The sequence below is a fragment of the Lissotriton vulgaris genome, chromosome 5, assembly GCF_964263255.1.
Source record: "Lissotriton vulgaris chromosome 5, aLisVul1.2, whole genome shotgun sequence".
NCBI classification, from domain to species: Eukaryota; Metazoa; Chordata; class Amphibia; order Caudata; family Salamandridae; genus Lissotriton; species Lissotriton vulgaris.
In genome coordinates, this window is record NC_141693.1 from 225,100,617 (window position 1) to 225,124,465 (window position 23,849).

Sequence of the window (23,849 nt, forward strand, 5' to 3'; positions counted from 1 at the left end):
TGCATGCATTTTTAACATTGCGGCGGGTGCAACTTGAAGCTGCACCCGCTGCAATGTTAAAGATTGAGGATGTGACTGCCAGGGTGGCGGTCACATCCTAATTGCACAGGAGGGAACTCCGAAGGCAATGCGGAGGTTCCCTCCTACTCTATAGTGGCAGACGGACTCAGGTCCGTCCACCATCATAATCAGCCCCTCAATGTACTGCTTATCAGATGATATGCTTTTGTTGGTTTCAAAACCAGAATAATCTATACAAAATTTCTTAACAGAACCAAAAATCTATTCTGAGGTTTTGGGTTATAAAATAAATATAGATACATTAGAGGTTATGCCTCTTAATAAGCATTGTACAAAAGAGCCATATTTGCATGAGGTTCTGCCTGGTAAATGACTAAGATCAAATGATTGGGATCTAATTATTTTAGGGATACTCTTAAAATCAGTACAGATTAAATAGTTAGTAAACTCAGTTACATTAGACAAACATGTTCTCCTTTATTTTTATCTTGGTGGGGTCACATTGACACAATCAAGAAGATGATTCTCCCAATTGTGAACTCTTTTCTTATGATGAAGCTGGCTAAAAAATTTAAAGTTCTTTTGCTACTTTAGAAAGCATATTATCTAATTTCTTTTGGTATGGGAAGAAAGCTAGACATTCTCTAGATAGATTGAAAAATTACAAAGTGTCTGGAGGTGCTAATCTTCTGGATTTCTCCATTTATCACTGGGCATTTGGACTCAAACAAATTCAGATTAATTTAGTGGATCCTGTCTGCAAAATTGGCAAGTCATGATTCTAACTAGAATAGGATTTGGTTTTCCCTTTTTCTCACAAAACACTCTTTTCATGTCTAATCCACCCAAGTTTTGGTTGCAGTCTACTGTATCACATTCTTGCTCCTTTATGAAACCATTTATGATTTCAAATGTTTCAACTTTTGAGCAGTTTGTAAACAGTACCATCTGGTAAAATTAATTGATTAAGAAAAATGGTAAAACTATATTATGGAAAAAGTGGAGGGATAGGGGTATTTTCACCATTTCACAATTCTTATAGGATACCTCTAACATTTTTTTTTCAGAACTATCCAGCACCTACACTCTCTCAAATAATATGTTTACACAATATAATGAGCTTAAAGGTCTCCTCCATGTTGCCCTTGGGTCACTCACTTCTTCTAGCGTTGTGGGTCCTCATACACAGAATAGTCATATTTTTAGTAATTTGCTTTTTAAAGCATTGTGATACACATGCTGGTTCATACTTGCATATGCTTTTTCGATGCCCCGTGTTTCTGAATTTTGGACTTGTGTTTGGCAAAAGGTTGATGTTATTAAGAAATTTTTTTCACCGTTTTGTATCAGAGCATATTGATAGGAAACGTGGAGACCTCTTGATAGCAATTGCTTTACAGGTCATTACTTCTAACTGGAGATCCAAAGAAAATATTTCTATAAACTGTTAGTAGAATTTAGTATTTCACAACCACAGTTTGGACAGATTTAATCTCAACTCATAGTTAGCATTTAAACGTGAATAATTGTGGTTACCAATTACCAATTATTGATCTCACAGTGCTATTGCTAATGCTATTATATCTTCACAAGACTAACCAGTTTTTTGTATGAATTTAATTTATGTAATGAGTTATTATTGATGTTATATATCACTCACATTTTAATGAGATATCTTATCATCTCTTAATATATTATAATTTTGTCTCAACATGAACTGGATATCATTCTTACCTTCTTCTTCCACTCTCTTCATTTACCTTCCCTTTTTCTCCTTCTAGCTTTCTTTCTTCTTTTCTAGAATAATATCACTTCATGTATTGCCTTTTTGGAAATATTTTAATTTTGACTTTTTCCATTTCTTTATTTTGATATATTGTTCACATCCTACTATACTATTGACTATAAGACATACTGGCTTATGTCATGATTTACTGTTTTGATTCTTGAAACCAAAAACTTAACAAAAATGCTAATAATAAAGAATGCTGGGGGCATAGTTACGAAACTTCACACAACGCAGGGCAGCAAACAAAGCTGCTGCGCTGCTTTACATTGCATGAAAGGGAGAGAGCAGAGATGCTACATATTTACAAAGATGTGGACCATTTTCTGCTTTCTCCTGGTGCTGGCAAACAGAGTGCTGCCTACAGTCAACACAGGCATCCTCACAGCATGGTGCATGGATGCCTGTGTTATGGCCTGGATTGGTTATGTGCAGGAAAGGACTCCTTCCTACACAAAAATAATCCTTAGTGGCATTTTCCTCTTTTTATGTGTGCTGCAGAATGCAGCACATACAAAAAGAGGGAAATAATGAGAAGTAATAAAGATATTTCTCCTTGTTACGTCTTGCTTGTGAAGGCGTAGCATTTTGATGCATTCCCAGTGTTACAAGTCTTTGCACATTTGGGAATGCAGTAAAAATCCATGGGTGGATGCAAGGAAACGCCCATGCTCCACCCATGGAATGCCACCCAAGTTGAAATGTAACGTAATGCAGCATAAGTAGCTTTGTTGTGTTACATTTCTTTACAAAGCCACGCAGGGCCACACAAATCAGGCTTTGCGTGGCTTTGTAAATATCACTGAGGCCTGTGCATTGGCCACGCGTCGCCTTGTATAATAATACCAACAATGTGGCAAACAGCTACACACAGTTCAATTAGTCAAACCCCTTCTCTGTATCCATGGAAACTACTACAGGTTCACTAGCAGCAAACCTGCCACCCTCCATCACATAGAGCTATCTCCTATCAGTTTTAGCTGTGATCCTTTGCAGCACGAACCAAGAATGATCCAGGTATACTAGGGCAGATAGGAGGGGAGCAATCCTATTGGCAAATTTGTTGCCTTGTGTTTTGGATACTGTAATAAGAAGTGAATGTGGTTTACAAGGGGCCAGGCTATGGGAAACATAACTATCCTTAGTTGAGGGCATCAGCTCACTCGCCTCGTGTGCCACATACTTAGTGTGCAGCCACAAGGATAGTATTTCACCATAGGTAGAGTAAAATTCTTATGGCAACCCATTGCGGCCAGGGAGTCTTGCCTGATGCCAAGTCTTTTCCTCAGCACCCACCATGCTTCTCTGTTCTGAGTACATCACTGAATAATATTCTTAAATTTCTTTACTGATTAAAGCTAGTCCCCCTCATCCCACCTCCAGGTGTCCACAGCACAAAGATTGTGACACAATTATTTTCCTTTATTAATATCCATACTCGAAGGCAGGGGACTTTATCTCCTTCATTTATTATTTGTAGCACCCAGGTTCTAGACTTAAGCATAGGTAATATATCTATTGTCTATCTAAGGCCTTAGCTTGTTTGTGTTAAGTCTTGACCACCTCCTGGCCCCCCTACCAATCTTTTCTCTAGCTTGCCTGCTTCCAGTGATTAGGGTGACCTCAACCCCATTAGTCAACTGCATGTACATACCACTCTTGAATACCTTCCTGGCATTCCACTTGACCAGAGGACTACCCTTGGATCCTTCATTTAATGATCAGTATTGCATTATTTGTGTCCTGGTGGAGTCTCTATATAATGCGTCTGCCGGATGCAACCTCCATGTTCACACAGTGATGAGTGTATGCCCCTACACAAGGACCGGTTTATGGTCTGAAAATATGTGCCCAGATGTTCAGTATGTTCAATCATCTCTCTGATGTGATCCAAGTAGAGGACCATGTCCAACCTGAATTGCTAGCTGTGTATGTGTGAGTAGAGTGTAGCACTCACCAAGCATCTAATAAATACCAGTGGACCACCAAGCACTAATGTCTTCAGGATTTGCTAAAATTGTATATCTGGGAGAGATTGACTTGACCTGTCCAGGCCCATGTCAGGCTGACAATTATGGTTGCCTCCTAAAATGGACCATACTTACAGTCCTTTAGTCATGTATTGTCAGCCCATTCAGATATTTCAGTCATGAGGTTATGGGCAAATATAGGCTGCCAATGTCATCTGCTGAACACCTAATGTGCCCCAACCACCACAAATCACCCTTTTTAGTCTCTGTGAAGGATCATTGCTTAATAGGGGACTACAGATTTAATCAATTAATACCTTCCTAGGGTAACCTGAATGTGTTGTATAACAAAGAGTGCCCTTCCATCTTCTACTCAGCATTCAAGCCCTCAGGATCTGTTTAGATAATTTCCTAGAGGCAAGCAAAGTCCAGCCCTCTCCTGTACAAATGACTGTAGATTTTGTGCGAGTTTAGCAGGTTTCCGAAGTCCTTCAAGTCAGTTGTTGTGATCTTATATTTGTGAAGCGTCATGATGGCAACTAAGGCGCACCACTAAGATATTGGGTGATTAATTCCAGAGCACACCAGCATATTATGCTCATCTTAGTATCATGTATCATGTTTTTCCATGCTGAACGCCCTGATTGGCGTGCAATGCCTGCACACCATAAACTCAATTTTTTTTTTAAAAACAGCTCCCAGCCCTTGGCATTTTGGGGAACTAAACACAACCATCCCAGTAATTGTCTTGTGGCCAGATCAACAAGCCCTCTTGAGGAGCCTCTCGGGTATGGTGTGGGGTGAGTAAAAAAGCTGTGCAGTTTAGGCAGCATTTGGTTTCCATCCATTATTCATGTGGCCAACCCTCTGTTCATACATACACAAGATATAAAGAAGAATCTTGATATATATCACAGCAGTTTGACGAACACATGCATTCTGAGGACAATCTACCTCACTCTCTAGGGTGCATCCCAGTCCACACCAATGAGGATGCACCAGACAAGGTCAAATACTGGAGAGATAGGGGAATGGATGAGAGATAGAGAGACAGAAAGAGGCAGAGAGAGGCAGTGAGACAAATAGCACACACATTTCTTCTTGTGTACGGCTCTCGCGTGTGATATGTCTCTGGTCACAGTGCAGGTATTCATGGAGACCCTTAGGAGGTACAGTACATAAAAAAAAGGTAGATGCTGCACTTTAGTCTCAATCAGCAAAACATGACGTTCAAAGTAAAGCATACATATAAGAAGCTGGTATACTCAAAAGGTTTCGAAAAACGGGTCACAGTGAAGCTAAGCCAGGAGAAACTGGAGCCAGTAAGCCCCAAACTCAAGCAAGGAACTGGGATATATCTGAGAAGGAAAAGAGAAAGGGAAAATCACAGTCAGATAACAAAGCCAAAACACTATCCAGAGGGTGAGGTCAACATAACAAGCCAGAAGATGAGAGAGTCGAAAAGGTAAATCCACAATAAGACGCCAGAGCCAAAACAGAATCTGAAGAATGAGGTCAGAGAAAACAGGCAAAGGGCCAAATGGCCATAAAATAGATAAAGCCTACAAAAGCAAGGTAAGACGAGGTCCCGATGATCTGAAAAGGGAGAAAATAACAAAGATGAGCAATAAGAGCAAAGGATGAACTAGCGATGGCAAAGAGTAAATACAAAACAAAGTTGCCAGCCAACTATCCCGCATCATCCTGAAGGTAAATATTGCTCCTGGCTGTTGTGACCCAACAGTCCCACCCTTGACCCAGGATGGCTTGCTCCTCATAGTGCCCCAGCCACCATAGGCCGATTCACCACAGCCTTAAAAGGATATACCTTACCAGTGTTCTTGTAGTCCTTCTAAAACCATGGGCACCCTGCTAATTCCTGACACCTACCTACATTTTGTACTCACTAAATATAAGTCATACACTCTGAAAGAAATATTACATTTGCGCCACCAGATATCTGATGCGGTGCTATAATTGTTAGCCTTACTTGGGTTATGCCCACCGCGGACCAGGCTATCTCAGTTTGGGTGGCATTGCCTTCAAAGAGAACCCACCCTTGAGTGTGTTGAATGCCCTTGAGACTTCTGCTGCAGACCCTCTTGTCAGTCTCACAAGGACAACCACCAACCACCAAGCACTGGGCCTCCTCACCTGATCAACCACAGCAGCTCATAAAGCAAGCTGACACTCCAGTCTCTAGTTGCTGATGCATGCCTTGAACATCATGGAGAAGTGTGGCTGTAGAGAAGTGTGGCTCAATGTGGAGAAGTGTGGCTCAATGGTTAGAGCAGGCAGACCTCGATGCAGAGCTCTGGCCAGGGACCAGGGTTCGATTCCTGCCCCGGCGGGTCTTGGGCTCATTAATTCCCCTGACCGGATATTCTCGCCTCAGTGCCTATTCTGATCATGGGTCCCACGCTGCAACTCTGGGCAATAGCTTGCTTAGTCTCCACAACGCGAGGGATGCCTGGTCTGCACCATGGGGGTGCCCAGGAATGGACACTTCACAGGGAAAGCCAGGAAGGGTTCCCTTGCGGTATTCGTACAAGCGCCGGGAAACCCACTGCGGGTAGCTGTGCGCTATACAAGTTCAAAAACATTTACATTCTAAGTAGTACATCACTGCTGCTTTCGGTGCAAACATGATTCCCGCCCTCTTCAATTTGGTCAGTCACCATACACTCATTTTACCACACACTATTAAACATTTTAATTGAAGGTAGAACCAAGGAATCCCTGGTCCATTATTTTTAACAGTTTTATTTAGGGTGTTCCAGACACTCAACTAAAGTACATTAAACATCTTTTTTGTATTGAAGATGTACTCTGCCAGTCCCTTCTTCTCTTCCCGGAAGTGTCGGAAATATTCCCAGTAAAATGTAAATAAATCTTGCTTCAAATAAGGGTCATTCAATGTTGTGGGAAACAATGTATTCTTTAGATCATGGGATGGTTCATAAAGACCTTAAAACTGCCGTGGAAACACATTTGCCCATAAAACCACAGACATATCCTACAGATTATGGCCATTTTTAATACTCATTGCCGAAGGATATTTTGCCCGCATCACTTGAAAAATGCCTTACTTGTTCAACTAAAGTTAAATGTTTAGGTTTGATTACACACAATAATCCGTCAAAGAAGGAAAAACTTTCGGCGGTAGAGAAATCAGGCTTCTAACACCTGCATTTATTACAAATATTATTATTTTGACATCCCTACAGAAATTACAAGTAACTCTTAACGTTTTAAAGAGTAGTTATTGGGAATTTACAATTTCATTTTGGGCAAACTGCAATGGCCTCACAACTCAGCAGTGTGATTGTGGATTGAGTGACCAGATCTTGTTTCTGCAAGCAGAAAGTGTTTGCATTCGCTCCCAGTGCGTATTAAATTAATGTCAATTATTGTCAGTCTTCCTGGTTCGTAAACATTTTCTAGGAAAGGACCATCCTTTTAAAGTCTCGTCTAATACAACGCTTGTACTTGGGAGACCTTTTGTTATCATTGGTTGGCTTCAATGTCACTCTCTTTAGTTTTCTTCCTATTGGTCAGCTTTCGTAGGCTGCCTTTCTCTATGTGTGTTTCTCGTGCAATTGGGTCATGGTCACATTACTTGTATCCTACCACTGTGTATTTTTTCAGGCAATACCTTTTTATTTTTGGTCAAGCAGTCTACAAGAGCTTGTGTTTTTCAGCTCGCTCCCTGGTGTACCACTCTCCCTCCGTGTTCCTCCCTCAATCCCCCCCTCACCACTGCTGATGATCCATTGTCCATCTGTTTGAGCGCAGTATTTACCTACCACCCTCCGTTGTCAGCCTGCTCGCCCACAGCCCTTCCCATCAACCTCTGTTGTCCGTCTGCTTCCCCCAGCCCCTCCCAATCGTCCTTTATTGTTTGTGTGCATTCACCTGGGCCCTCCATACCACCTTCTGTTGTCTACTTGCCACAGCCCCACCGTCCAACTTTGCATTTAAGGGCTGGAGAGTAAGCATGGGCGAATTTTGCGAATCTCGCGTTCGCGAATTTTGCGGATTTGCGAACTCGCAATCCGCAAAATCCGCGAATTCTCGCGAATTTGCGGATTTTTTTTTTGTGTTCGCACGGGTTTCTGCCAGTTCGCGAGGGTTTTGTACAATTTCGCACATGTGAACTTACCTGTCGGGTCGCAAGTTTTGCGAACTTGTTGTTTCTACGTGTCCAGCCTGGTTGGGACACTCTTCTTCATCACTGCCACTCTCTGTCACCACTGCCACTCTCTGACTACTCATGCCACCCTCTGGCCCACCCATACCACCCTCTATTTCATCAGAGCACCCTATGGTTGTCCAGTCAGTGTACATTATTGTGGCAAAGCAAAGCACACCTTCCCTGCCTCAAGTGACCTGAATTAATTTGGGGCTGATTAATGTGTCACAGAATATTTTTTTAGCTGGCACCTGCTTCCTTAGTGCTTCCTGATTAGTGATCTTTTGCACTTGCTAAGTGCTTTCATTGTTGCAAAATTAGTTACAACACCTGCCCTGCCCCAACTGACAATAATGAATTAGGGGCTGATTAATGGATTTGAACTTCCAGCCTGGCTCCTGCTTGTCTCCCTTAGCTGTAATTCAGGACCTTTGTGGCATATGTGTAACTATTCTGAGGTTCAGAGCAGGGTCACATAATAGTTGCAACTGGCAACTGAACTCTGGAGGGGCCCCTCAGGAAGCACTACAGGAAATGGCTACTAATGATGAGCCTGAACTTTTGAACCTGGTAAGTAGTTTCAGTTTTGCTAAGATCGTATTTCTGCAATTTAGCGCTTATTCGCGGGGCGCGAAGTTGTACTGGGAAGCCGCGAACTGACGCGAACAGTGCGAGCAAGCCATAAAATCCGCTGCTCGCGGATTTGCGGATTTTGCGGGAGATTCGCGAATCTCGCGGATTGCGAATTTACCGAAAATCCGCAAAATCCGCGAGCGAAACGGATTTTCCGCCCATGCTTACTGGACAGGCCTTTTTATTCGAATGGTCGAATCCCCGGTGGGACTGCACTTTTAGTTTTTGGATACGCTCAATCGAAAGTACCTAAACACACTACCGGGACCGGTCCTCCTAATGCACCAGTCCCCACAAAGTTAGTGTTTGTCTGGTTCTGTCAGGGTTTACTCAGGCTGTGAGGACCGATCTGGTCCTCGCAGCATGAGTTATACACACACACACACACACACACACACACACACACACACACACGTGCACACACACACACACACACACACACACACACACACACACACACACTCTCTCACTTTCTCTCTCTCTTGCTAAAACCCCCACTGCCTTCCACTGCAGGAGGACTTTGGGACACTCCCATCATTGTTATTTTAGAAAAACAAAGGCCCTAAACTTTTCAATGCAATTATGAGCAATAAACACAGACTTAGATAAGAACCATGTCGCTTTTTCTCCAATGTCCAGCCGGACAGAGGGATATTTATTTCCAAAATAATACAAAGATTCACGGTTAAGTGAGACACAACACAGATCAAAAACTGGGCACAAGCCTGTACCGCTTTTTCTCCAATGTCCAGCCGGACAGAGGGATATTTATTTCCAAAATAAAACAAAGATTCACGGTTAAGTGAGACACAACACAGATCAAAAACTGGGCACAAGCCTGTACCAAATAAGAAAGTAGAGGAGACAATACATGGGGAAAAAATGACAGACAAAACAGAGCGGAGCAAACCGTTTGTCGGTTCACCAATTACCGGCCTTTACAAAACACTCAGGCAATAGTATTATAAGTAGTCCTGAAGATGATCCCAACTAATTATTGGAGATAGGGATCGAAACGTCACGTCGACTGTTTTAATAGTACTGCATTTTTCATTTGTGTAATAATTGTTGCAGTTACTGTTGGTTTGCGCTTACACAAGATTGCATTGTATTGTAAGCCACCTTTTGCTCCACTCTGTTTGCCTGTCATTTTTTCCCCATGTATTGTCTCCTCTACTTTCTTACTTGGTACAGGCTTGTGCCCAGTTTTTCATCTGTGTTGTGTCTCACTTAACCGTGAATCTTCATTTTATTTTGGAAATAAATATCCCTCTGTCCGGCTGGACATTGTAGAAAAAGAGACATAGTTCTTATATAAGTCTGTGTTTATTGCTCATAATTGCATTGAAAAGTTTAGGACCTTTGTTTTTCTAAAACATCATTAATTACCCGAGGTCCTCAGCTACCTAGACGGGTCCCCTTGTTGACTATACTACTCCCATCATTGTGGCAGAAGGCTGGCATTTCAAATGGCCCTCATTTTGGAGCAATGCCAGAGACTGTCTGTTTGAGATCCACAGCCCTGGTATTCAGAGTAGCACTAAGACATAAGCGAGTCATTTGATCATTGTTGATAAATACAGCAGAATGGTAAAAAAAGATCTTATCTGCTTATGTTGTGTTAAGAGAATTTATGAAGCACACATCCATCTAAAATGTCTTAGTGCCAGAGAGTGAAGGAACAAAATATGCAGAGTTGAAAAAATAAGAATGAGAATAGTCCATGGTTTCAGTGTACTTTGCCGCAAGAAAAAAACTCCCACATAAGGGGATTCCAGAGCCTCGGCGCACAAACCCGAAAAACACGGCCTGTACTTCTAGTCTAGAATAATCTAGGCGCTTGAAGTACATTGTCCATTGCGGAACAAGGCAATGATGGCATCTTTTTATTTTCTGAGAGATAAGGAAAGGGGCATTGCCCTGAAGGGCTTTGAATGTAGCACAGCGCTTTAAACTTAATACACTGCTTTATGGGCAACCAGGGTAGGTGGTGGGGCAAAGCGCGAGCATGAGTAAATCTGGGAGCTCTTAAAGTAATACCGAAGACAGCGGGGCAGATTTACAAGCCCCTTGCGTCACGTTTACACCACCTTGCGTGACGCAACAGCGACGTAAACGTTGTGCATCCCTGCGAGGCATTTACAACGTGACGCATCTAGGGAGATGCGCCACGTTATAAAGCCCAGCACCACAATGGGGGCGTTCCCACGCAGGGGGGGCGTTGCGGCGCCTGTGCGCCTCGCAAAAGTGCTTGCGTGAAATTTACAAGATTTCACGCAGGCACTTCCGCGACGCTGCTACGTCAATTCCTTGCACCTGCTTGAAGCAGGCGTAAGGACTGACGCAGCATGTTAATTATTGGGCGGCCCTGAGCATTGCTGGAGTTGCGTCGCGCTTGCAACGCGACTCCAGCGATGCGCCACCCTTACGTCACGGGATGCGTCACACATCTGCCTACCCTTGCGCCACGGCGCAACGCATTGTAAATGCAGCGCATCTGCAGTGACGCAAGGATAGTTTTGCGTGACGCATTTGTTCTGGCGTATCTCTGTAGATATGCAGAGATGGGCCAGAACTCGTAAATATGCCCCCATGTCTTGGACCACCTGGAGCTTATTAAGAAAGATGATGGAGAAACGAAAACATATATACAAAGAGTTAGCGATGTCACACCTCCTAGAACAAATGATAGCCGAAACGGCAGATCTCATACCATCAGGATACGTCTCTGAGGATTCTTAAATGATAGAAACATGTCGAGACCACGCAGAAACTTGTGCAGCTAGGGACAGATATTTATCTATTTTGACTGCTTGACTCTTCGCAGACGAAGATGGAGTCGGTAAAAAGATACATATATTCTGGCCAGCTCGTCTCAACCCAGATGTAAGTCTTGCCGTTGACAATCAGTATTTCCGTTTTTGTAGAATTTCACTTTAAGAAATTGCTGACAATTGAGATCCATACAAAGCTTGTCGTCTGTTGAACGGCCGAGGGGAAGGAAATACTGTTATCCGACAGAAGCCATATCCGGGTGTCATCATCATACAGGCAAATGTTAAAACTTGTATTTGCAAATGATCACGCAGATAGTGAAAATGAAGCAATTAGCGGACATTTTTTCCGCTTTACCAGGTTGTAAGAGATGACCAATGAGTCACTATTTAGTCATGCCAGCATTTTGAACCGTTGGAATCTCAATCGTGTAAGACTACTTATTATAATGATAAAGAAAGTTTTCATTAGCGATAACTTTGGGAGCAGATTAAACGTTAAAGGAAATCCACTAGATGGCACCAAAGATCCATTCAGGAAGGGTACTGATCGCGAGCGCACGTTTATTGATTATTGACTTGTGTGCGGTACACTCGATTGCTCTAAAAAGAAATAAAATATACATAGAAAGAAGGGGGTGTGTGGCCTTAGGCATGTGCAAGCTGTGCACCTGCACAGGGCCACCAAACCCCAGGGGCCACCACGCCAATATATATCCGTAATATAATAATCCTCTGAGGATGGATACATATTTGCGTGGCGCCCCCTGGCAGGGATTTGGTGGCCTCAGGCTCTGTTCCACTTCCAAACACCCTGACCCCCCCCCCCTTCACTGGCCTACCCGCTCTGCCCCGCCCGGACCCACTCTTCCGGGCCCCCTACCTACGCTCCCTGCCCAGGGCCGGCATGAGCCTTGAGCCACCCCTGTGTGCCTTATTATTGAAGACGTGATTCAAGACATTGGGCCTCATTTATGAAAAGTGACGCATCGCTGCGTGAAAACAGCGATGCGTCACTTTTCATTGCGCCCTCCTTGCGAGACCAGTATTTACATTATGACACATCATTGTGCAAGGAGTTACAGATACGTCAGTATTTCTGACGTATCTGTAAGCGCAAAAGTGACGCATTGCTAGAGTGTGTCACAAAAGTGACGCAACTCCAGCAATGCGTCCTTTCACATGGGGCAAGCCCCATGTAAAGGGCCTGCATCAGTCTTACGCCTGCTGTGAGGCAGGCGCAAGATTTTGACGCAACAGTGTCCTAGAAATGACGCAGTGAAATCTCATAGATTGCACTGCGTCACTTCTACGACCCTTCCTTGTGTCAATACGCCCCCTTGCATACATTATACCTGGCGCAGGGGTTTACAAAGTGACGCATCTAGATGCGTCACTTTGTAAATATGGCGCAACAAGGCGCATCTTTTATGCCACTGGTACGTCACAAAAAGTGACGCACCAGCGGCGTAAAAGTGACGCAAGGGCTCATAAATGAGGCCCATTGTTTCAAAAGGAGACTTTAGGAAACAGTTTTAAACGTAGCAGTATTCTCTGAATTTTAAGCCAAGAAATGAAGAAGAGCTAAGGAGTCTGACACTCAAGCAGGATGAGGGGATTCAAGGAAGTTTTTAAAATGAATTCTAGAAATAACATTTTAGAGGGCAGAATGGTAGAGAAAAGAGCGGCAAATGGGACGTATAAAAACGGGTTGTAAAAATGGTTTGAAAGTGAACATAAGATTGAGTTTGTACATTTTAACCACATGACAAAGGAATTAAATCGAAATCTGCAGAAAGATGGCCAGTTGAGTAAGTGTGCCTGACTCAGTCATGAATAATCGCGGGTTTGTTGTTAAAAGAATATTATTACAGTAGGCCTCTTGTCGTGAGGGCGCTAGGACCCTGCAGGACAGAGCTTTCTCGTGTCAAGTAGAGCCAGGGACTTGGACAGCACTTAGGGGCAGATTTATGTTAACTGGCGCATCCCGAGGGATGCGCCAGTTAACATGCGCCACAGTGCGCCACAGCTACGCCACCCATGGTGCGCCGCATTTATGATGCGGCGCACCATGGGGTAAAAACGGCACAGATGCGTCACGCATCTGTGCCGTAAAAGTGACGCATTGCTGGAGTTGCGTCGCAAGCGCGACGCAGCTCCAGCAAAGCTCTGGAGGGGCCTATTCTTTCAATGCTGCCTCAAGCCTTACGCCTGCTTCAAGCAGGCGCAGGGTTTTGATGCAGCATTGCCCTGAAAGTGACTGAGTGAAATCTCATAGATTTCACTCAGCCACTTTCAGGAGGCGTTCCTGCGCAGGAATGCCCCCCCTGCGCAGGAACGCCTCCTCATGGCGCAGTGCTGTACAACGTGACGCATCTCCTAGATGCGTCACGTTGTAAATAGGGCGCAGGGATGCGCCACGTTTCCGCGCCGTTGCGTCACGCAACGGCGGCGTAAACGTGGCGCAAGCCCTTCATAAATCTGCCCCGTAATGCCGCAGGCACTGTACAGGAAGCAGGGGTTGAGCAGAGCAATGTACAGCAGGAGATATGCCCCTCCCCAGTGATAGAGGAACGACTTCTGGGGGAGTAGAGGCAGATAGAAAACATCTGATAAATAATAGATCATCATCAGCCCCACACCTGCGTCCATTCTGTGTGCTCGCCATAGGTCATATTCAAATGAGGACATCACATGGCAGGTGAATAGAGCTGCAGCCCTTGAAGAAAGACGTCAACCACCGTGGGTTGATGAAATAAATACTAATGAGGTTGATAATATGAGAATATAGATGCCTTGAGGGTTCTGGGAGGGGCCTTTTATTAAATTTGGCCCTCAAAAAAGGGAAATGAACCTATTACTTGCTAGTACATTTAATTACCTTAAGAATAGGGATCCTATTCGCAGTGCATTCTTTTCGCTCTCACCTATAGGGCACCTCCAATGAGTGCAAGTGACATTTTGGAAGAGGAGCCTTTTCTATAGGCAAAATAGAAAAAAGAATCGACGTGTGAAGTAACCCTGGGCGGAGTTGGCGGAGTGGGGCTTCGCGGAGCTACGCGAAGTGGGCGAGAAACTACGCCCACCTCCGCACTCCGCGTAGCCCCACTCCGCAAACACCACCCGGCCGCCAGCCCCGCCACCCGCCTCCCGCCTCCCTCCCGCCCTCCCTAAATACTTTAAATGAAAGGAATAAATTAATTTAAAACGCACTTACCTTGCCGGCCGCTTCCCGCCGCGTCCCCGGGGCTCGCTATCTTCCGTCTTCTTTCGTAATGCGCATGCGCGGGCGGCCGCGCATGCGCATTTCTCACGAGAAAATGCGCATGCGCGGCCGCCCGCGCATGCGCATTACGAAAGAAGACGAAGGCGGAAGATAGCGAGCCCCGGGGACGCGGCGGGCAGCGGCCGGCAAGGTAAGTGCGTTTTAAATTAATTTATTCCTTTACTTTAAAGTATTTAGGGAGGGCGGGAGGGAGGCGGGTGGCGGCCAGCTACGCTCCGTTTGCGGAGTGTGCGTAGTGCCGCCTGGCTCCGCCGGCTCCGCAAAATGCGGAGTAGGCGGCACTAGGCACACTCCGCAAACGGAGCGTAGCTGGCCGCCCACACTTAGTGTGAAGAGGATGTCTGCGGAGCAGGTCCACCTTTTGAGTGAGGACTGGGTGAGGATCAAATACGACAGGGCAGTGTGAGGCTGCACCTGGAAGCACCTTTCGAGGCAAAATCACTGCTGCGCCTCACGTTGCAGAAGAAGAGGGTGTCAGTGGTAATGCTGACCAAATGGGAGTCAGTCAGCGCAGACTTTGGGGGGAAAAAGGGCCATAATATCAAGAAAGGGCGTTGCATTATCGCCGCTTTTATTGGCAGGAAACTGCTGCTAAAGCGGCGATAATGGGCTTGATAATAGGCCCTTGTGAATTCCCATAGAAGCCCAGGTTTCTGGTGTTAACCTGGGCTGCTACGGGAATTCACAAGGGCCTATTTAGTGGCAGCTTCCTGCCGATAAAAGGGGCGATAATGTATCGCCCTTTCTTGATAATATGGCCCATGGTGCTTTCTCCTAATCGGCAGCAATCCTTAATGTGATAAATGCCCTGTGTGGGTTTGATCCAGCCATGTTGCGATTCCTGGAAGACTCAAATTACTTAAATGAAAGAAGAAATATTTCATAAGATGCAGAATGCTCAAGTACCTGCATGAATCAGAATTCTGTGCCGCGCCTCTTGCTGGTTGCAAAAAGTGCTCTAACTGAGGAACCAGATTCTGGTAACAATACCAAGGCCCTCAATTAAGGTTTGGCGGAGTGGAGTCCAGGCAGACAGATAGGCTGTACGCCCACCAAGCATGGGGTTCCCCAGGCTCATTCACCACCATACATCTAATGGTGAAGTGTCAGCTAGCTCAGCCATCTTTGACACAGTTACCTATCTCCTTCCATGCTTTCGGGTCTCAAGGGGGGAAGGCCCGCTCTCATTGTCACGTTTCTGCAAAATGAATGTGTTCCCCCTTCTAGAAAACAATCACCTTAAAACTAGCAGTGTTCGCTTCTTCCCTTTTGCTGCTATGGCTTCCCCTCCACAGTACCATTTCCTTGCCCCTCTTTTGCCCTCCTATCTTCTTCTCCCCCTCAAACATTCTCTCTTTAAAGGCATGCTTGAACGGTAATTTTCTGCAAATTTCTGGCCAATTTCTGAAGTCCTCTCCATAATCGAGGACTCCATTTTGCTTGATAAGGTTTTCCTGCATACACTCTACCGTGGAACTTATGGATGAGCCACTCATTGCAAGGACTCTCGACTTGCTTATCCTCTCCTCACATATTACTGGTCTCTGCACTCATATTTTCATATGTCCCATCATATTCACAAGCCTATGTCCATTCTAATATAATTGAGCATGTTTTTAACTTTACTTGCTTACCCAAAACCATTTTCAGTCGTTCATTCACTTCTCTTCTTGCAGAATAACCTCAAATATGTTTTAAAGTTGCAATTCCAGCATACACTTGAATCCATTTATTCTAATTGGCTGTTTTCGTTGGCGCTGCAAGTAATTGCTTGCCCTCATATTGGCCATGTACTAGTCATTTGCGGATGCAAACTGTTTTCAGTGCAGAACATATAACTGCCTTAATGAAGGAAGTGTTTGCATGATTTTTTCCCCCAAATTTCATCAAACGTTTCCTGCCAGGTGTCTTTTTCTTTCACAACAAAGTCATTCATCTTATAGTACCTGTCATCTCTGTACACTATTGCAAAATGGCTTGTTGCATGTTTTCATTACTGGAAGTTCTCATCTAAAACCTGCTGCTAGTTCTTGAGACACATTTTTAATTAGAATGCAGGTCACCGCAAAAGTTGAGAACACTGACTATTTTGTGAGTGCTGGAGCAGCAAAAGGGTTTAATATTTTGAACTCAGTAAAACAAAACACCTCGAATTGTCAACATAATTTGGACCCATTAGATATATGACTTTCTATCAGTTTACCCCCCCATCCATGTGTGCATTTAAGCATGTACATGTGCTACATGTACCTTTCTGCATGGCATGCAAGTGTGTTACCTTTGAAAATGGATGCCTGTATCTATTTACTAGTACTAAACTGAGATAAAATCCTAAACATACTACTTTTGGTATTCACTGAAGGCATTTAGTAGTAGTAAAGTTAGGACTCCTAACTTTGCTACTACTAAATGCTTTTTGTGAATACCGAAAGTCGTAAAGTTAGGATTTTGGCTCAGTTTAGAAGTAGTAGAGTTAGGAGTCCTAACTTTTTTTTGATAATCAACTTTATTAGATTTATAACAACATGTAAATTCATTGGTTGTAGTTCAATAATCATTGGGATGAGCATGACAATGCCTATAGTTGACAGGGAAAAGGGCGGTCCATCGGCGTGTAACATGGCAGTCCAGACTGTAAGTACAACTGTAGATAAAATAAAATAAAGGCAGATCATCATGGTGGCAGCATATTAAACTTTTTACCCCACACTTTACTGATTAAGTCAGGGCAACCCCGGGCCTCGAATAGGGCTTCCTCCTGGATCCCACACCAGCCCACTCCCCTCCTCCATCCCTGTACAGTAGGTGCCTTAACCTGGGACCATTGCGCCGCTATGTCTCTCTTGGCCAACGCCACAGCTGTCCCCAACAGGCGGTTGTCCGCCCTGGAGCCATCCAAGCCGTCAAACACCCCCAACATCATACGCATCGGATCATGGGGAACCTCCCATCCCAAGGCCTGCATGAGTTCACGCTCTACCCCCTCCAAAATGGTGCCAAAGCCGGACAGCACCACACCATGTGATAAAAATCGGCTGGGGTGGAGACACATCGTGTACAAGCTGGAGAGAGCTTCATCCGGGCCAGGAATAGACGTGTCAGGGTGAGGTATGCCGCGTGAAGGTAATAAAGTTGAACCAGGCATAACTTGGAGAATATGGCCAGGGTTTTGGGCACCATGAGGGCATCCCTCCAGTCCACCTCTTCTAGGGGGCCCAGCCAACCCTCCTATCGAGCCCTGAGCCGATCTAGGGAAGCAGGACCATTGTTCACCAGGGACCGGTATATGCGGGACACTCCCCCCTCCCTAGGTTCCCCATCATCACCTAAGCCTCCAGTGGGCTGAACTCTGGAAGGGAGACAGGGGCTGAAACATGTTTATGAAGGGCGTGTCTGATTTGTAGGTACTTGTGGAGTTGGGAGTGAGGAAGGGCATGGCACTGCTGCAGGTCTGCAAAGGATGGGATGTGGTCCCCCACCCAAACATCCCGGGCACTGAAACCCAGATGAGGTCCTACCGTCAGAAACCCTGCAAGGACGAGACCTCCTGCATCCAGGACCCATGCCAAAGTGATGTCTGCCGTGTGAGTTTCCGGTCCCACCTCAAGTGGCGTAGGGCCATGCGCTAGGCCAGAAACACCGTCCTGGTGACCGGGGGCATAGCCTGTGGCACTGGGCTACCATATAAAAACGCCTGGATCTGCGTGAAGTCCGATGTGCTGAGCTCCACGCGGTATGCAGGATCGGAACAGCCGCCAGCATACCAATCATGAATGACGATGAGTTTCGTGGCCAGGTAATGGAGGTGGAGATTGGTAACCCCCATACCCCCATCAAAGGGGGCAATACAACAGTGCGCCAGGGATAAAGTGGTCTCCCGCCTCCCCAGAGAAACCGGGTGAGGGCACCGTCAAGCTCTTGAACCAACTACCCAAGAGGTGGATAGTAATGTTCTGCAGTATGTAACGAAAATGGGGGAGGACCATCATTTTGAAGAGTGCACTCCTGCCCAGGGGGTTAAGGGGAAGGGTCTGCCATCTCTTGAGATCTGCCTTCATCCTGACGACCAAAGGTGTAACATTCAAGGCCCATTCGAGCTCTAGCAGAAGAGCTACCTAAATGCCAAGATATTTGACCAAGTGTCTCCTAGGGGGAATGTTCGACTGCCAGTCGTAGCAGTCTCTACAGGGATGCAGGGGGACCAAAGTTGACTTCGCCGGATTGAGGCAGAGTCCAGAGACCCGCTCGAAAGCGGAAAGAACCGCCAGGCACCTGGGGCCAGAGCTATCTGGGTCCGCCAAATAACGCAGAACGTCGTCCGCATATAGGGCTATCTTATCAACCTGGCTCAAGTCCCAGGCCCAACCCCGAATAAGTGGGTACTGTCGGATGAGTACCGCCAGGGGATCCATCGCGAATAAGAGTGGTGAAAGCGGACACCCCTGACGCGTGCCCCTCGGAATCGGGAATGCCTCAGAAAGCTCTTCATTAATGAGTACACAGGCTCTGGGATTAGTGTAGAGAACTCTGATCAGATGGCGGAATGAGGGACCGAAACCCATCCTGTCCAGTACATCCTGCAGATAATCCCAATTCACCGTATCAAAGGACTTCTCAAAATCTATGAAAAGCAGTGCCAAGTACGGGGTTAGGCGACCGCTGTGGGCCAGAGCCAGAGCCAGGTGGAGAAGACGAATGCAGTGGCGAGTGACCCTGGCAGGCATGAACCCGAACTGGTTGGGGTGGACCAGGTCTTGAAGGAGGGGTCGGAGTCTCTGAGCTAAGACAGTGGTGAAGATCTTGATCTCTGTGTTGACCAGTGAGATCGGGCGGTAGTCCATACAGTTCAGGGAGGGCGGCTGCGTCTTCAGAATAACTACTATCGTGGCCACATCAGACTCGGATGGGAATGTCCCTGTCTCCACCACATGGCAGAAAAGGTCCACCAAATGGGGGACCAAAATATCCTGAAAGGCCGCATAGTACTCTTGAGGGTACCAATTGGGACCAGGCGTTTTACCGGGGTGTAAGAGCGAGATAGCGTCCTGGATTTCCTCCAGGGTGAAGGGGCGGTCCAGAGCCTCTGCAGTCTCCTGGGAGAGACATGGCAGTCGGGTACCAGTCCTGTCCAGCAAGTCAGCCAGAGGAGCGCCGGGGTAGGAGCGGTGTAAAGGGTTGCGAAGTAAGCAGCAAAAGTGTGTGCGATGGCTGAGGACGTCACTTGGAGGGCCCCCGGTGTTCGAATGGACCTCGGGAATAAAATGGTTGACTTTGGGATAGGACACAAGGTTGTGGAGGAGCTTAAACCCCACCCAGAAATACGAGCAACCGACAAACGCCAAAGCATCTTAGCGGATTCCAGCGAGATCTGGTGGATCTCGTCACGCACTGCTGCCAGTTGTCGGGAGGAATCTTCCGGGTCGCTAGTGAGTTGAGCTGCTTCCAGCTATGTCCCCCGGGATTCCAGCTGGACAAGCTGGGCCATCTGCTCTGACAGCTTCGCGTGGACCAGTCCCCTGGCCACCCCCCAGATAACGGCGTTGCTAGCCTCTCACAGTGTCCCCGGTGAGGGAACCGAGCCCGTATTGGTGGAGAAATCGTGATGCAACTCCTGATCAAGTGACTCCATGTTGCAGAGTCCTGCAAGAACCAGGGGATTAGTCTCCAAGTAGCTCGCGGACCCATCGGAGGGAACCAGAGACAGAGGGAGATGAGAGAGTGGTCTGAGATCCCCCTGGGCAGTATTGTGGCCCCAGATACCAGCTGACAGTCTGTGGCTGGCATCAGGAGAAGGTCAATTCGAGAGTGAGTATGATGGGCTGCCGACGTGTGGGTGTATTGTTCGCCACGGGGGTCCAAACCCGCCACACGTCACAGAGACCTAGGGCCGAAGACCAGCTTGAGAGTATCTTCGCGGAGTTGACGGGGTCCCCGTCGTATAATGCAGGGGCTACCACCGTAGGTCCCTGCGGGAGGGAGATCACTTGTGTAAGGTGGCGAAGTGTTGGAGGCAGGAGTGCAGGGAGAATGTAAAGGCATAGGAGGCTCAAGGGGCGCCCTTCAATGGTTCCTAAGACAGCCACATAGTGGCCCTGTGCATCAGTCTCGGCTTTAGCCAGGGTAAAGGGAAGCCCTTTCCTAAGTAAAATAGCCACCCCCGGGAGCCCCGTGTAAAACCAGAGTGCCAGACCCTGTCAAATCCGTAGCGAGCTAGGAAGTTGCATTGTGGCCCAGGAGGTGCATCTCTTGGAGGAATAGAATGTCCGGTGTGTGGCGGTGAGCAGCGCGGAGGACAGCCGTGCGCTTGATTCGGTCTAAGAGGCCATTGACATTCCAGGAAAGGATATGGATAGGTCTAGTGAGGGTGTAAGTCATCTAAGGGAATGGACTGTGGAGGGGCGGATATCTACGTGAGACCCTACCCAGCCGGAGGGGAGCACCCACCTGAATCCGAGCTCAGAAAATGGGCCATGGGAATTGGTGATCTGCTCGCCAACTATGGAAACCAAGGAAGGAGGGAACACAACTACCAATGGGAGTCCCCGATGGCGGTCCGTAGGTGGCCAAAAATAACAAACTGGTGGAAGATATGATCTGCGTGTCAACAGGTGACCAATCAGAGAAACATAGCTAGCAAGAAGAACTGCAACCAGTGGCCCGTAGGTGGCTAAACAAAACAAACTGTCGAGGAACAACGGTCCCCCGTCCCTCCCAACCCCCAACTTCTCCCACCCTACACTTCTGAAGTGGAAGCATCTGTCGCCCCAAAACCCCAACTACTAACTACCCCACAAAGAGGTGATTTGCTACTCTAAAATGGTTAGCAACAATCAGTCAGGAGCATGGCTGAGTTGGACCCCCCTCCATGTATACGGATGCATGCCCACAGTAGATAAGCAGGGAGTGGATAACAAAGAAGTCATAAGATGGTTCAGATCCAGGATGGCAGTGAGAAGGTAAACCATGGCCGGGTCTTCCAGAGGAGCCAGGGGAGAGCCCCGTTTACAGGGTCGGGGATAGGCTTGTTATATCCGGTCCTGAAGGGTGGAATGAAGGCACACAACTTGTAACACTGATCACACCCCCTCCTCCCCACCAGAGCCATGGATTACAGGGCTCCCAGACAGGTCCGAGTCCAACATAGCCCTCCGCTGGGTGATGCCTGAGCACGGGGCGCTACCCATGTCAATAAGGGAAGACACTAGAATAGGGGAGGAGGCCCTCTGGCTCGAGGTCTGAATCGGGGAGCGCCGGGGCCGGGCCCCCGGCTACTGAGAGTTTCCCCCCGGCGGTTGCCTCGTCTTCTAGATCCAGTTTGGCGCCGCTGCGCCTTGGGTACCTCCTGGCCGGGTTGAGTCGTTGTTTTCCGGGCAGGGGAGGGGGCTGCACCAGGTAGGAGGGGGCACTCTTCCGTAAGTCAGATCCAGGCCGCCTGTGGGGTGTCAAAGAAAAAGATTTTGTCTTGGAAAAACACCTTAAGGCGAGCCAGGAAGAGGAGTCCATAGCGGAGGCCAATGGCCCTGAGCTTTTGCTCGACCTCACTGTAAGACCGGCGTTGAGTTTGCACCTCCCTAGATTAGTCTGGGAAGACCATAATTTTGGAGTTTTGGAAGTGTAGTGGACCTAGCGCCCTGGCGGCCTCCAAAATGGCATCCCTGTCCCAGAAGTTGAAGACTGAAAGGATAATGGGGCAAGCAGGAACTCCAGGAGGGGGTTTAGGAGCGAGGGAGCGATGAGCTCGCTCCACCACAAACCAGGGCGAAAGTTTCTCTTTGGGGAACCAGGACCGGACCCATGCCTCGATAAAGGTGTCAGTGCGTCCCTTCTCCACTCCCTCCATAAAAACCCAGGAGGCGTAGGTTGTTTCTCCGGGCCCTGTTTTCTGCGTCCTCGGCCCTTCGATGCAGCTCTGCGTTCTGTGTCTGCAGGCGGGCCACCTGGGATTTGAGAGTGCCCACGTCGTCCTCCACTGTGGAAAGACGAGACTCCGCCTCTGTAATATGGGCCGTGGCATTACTGAGGTCTTGCCGAATCAGTGCCACATCAACCCTCACTTTACCAATCTTTGTTTCCACCGAGGCCTGCGATGCACTAATCGCCTGCAGGATAGTGGAGAGGTCACCTCCAGCCATCCTAGGGTCAGCCGTAGACCCAACCGCTGGGTCACAATCAGGCTTGGTGAATTGGTCCATTTTTGCTTGGGTTGAGGGAGTGGTGACCTGAGTAGCGCGGTTTCTGCCCATGTTCCCAGAGAGTCAGGTGGAGGTGCTCTACAGGGGAAGCGGGTGGACGCATCGGTGCCTCTGCCGCAGCCCCCGCCACCCGGTATTGTGGCCGATCCCTCTCCCACTCCCCTATGATGAAGGGAGGCGGCCACTCTCCAGGGTAACACTACTCTTTGCGGCAATGGCGGCCCTCGAGGCAACATCGGTGGGCCCAAGGCCCCAGGGCCCCTCCTCAGGCCTCCTCCGTAAGATCCAGGGCCTCCAGGGAAGAAGAAGGGGGGGCAGGCACACACGTGCGCCACCCGACACAGCCGCCAATCTGCCCCTCACCAAGTCTCATCTCGCCTCACAACCTGCGGCTAGTGGGGGAAAACGGACCTCCCAGTCCGTAAGTCTAATGTAGGCCAGGGAACCTGACGGGCCCCCGGAGTTGGAGACCCCCCTCTCCGTTATCAGGGTGGGTAAAGAGGGTGGCCCACCTCACTGCAGGCCCTGCCGCCTGCTGATGACTGCCTCCATTGCAAGAAGAAAGATTTCAGAATGTCTCGGCTCAGCCGCCCTGCCTCCGCTGCGGGTCCCCCAGCACTTATCTTCCCCTTGCACCCCAAAATGGAGGAGTGGGCGAATATTCACAGCAGGCCAGAGGGGGGAGGGGTGCCCCAGCGGGGGACACATACACGGTTTCAATGGGGGCCCACAAACGTAGTGAAGCAAATCCAGGCCCCAGGGTGGCCAGACCGGCCCGGCAGCACCGCAGCGCACAGTCCTGCTGCCCACCTCGACCACAGTCTCTCCGCTCCACGTTCGCACGGCCTGAAACAGCCGCCGAAGGGTTCCGGGAGAAGGAGGCCCACACAGCAAATCCCCCGCCTCCTCACCTCCTCCGGACCGTAGCACAGGCCGCCCCCGGCTCCAGGCACCTCCTCAGCCGCTCCGGCAGTCACGCCACCCAGGGCCCGGCG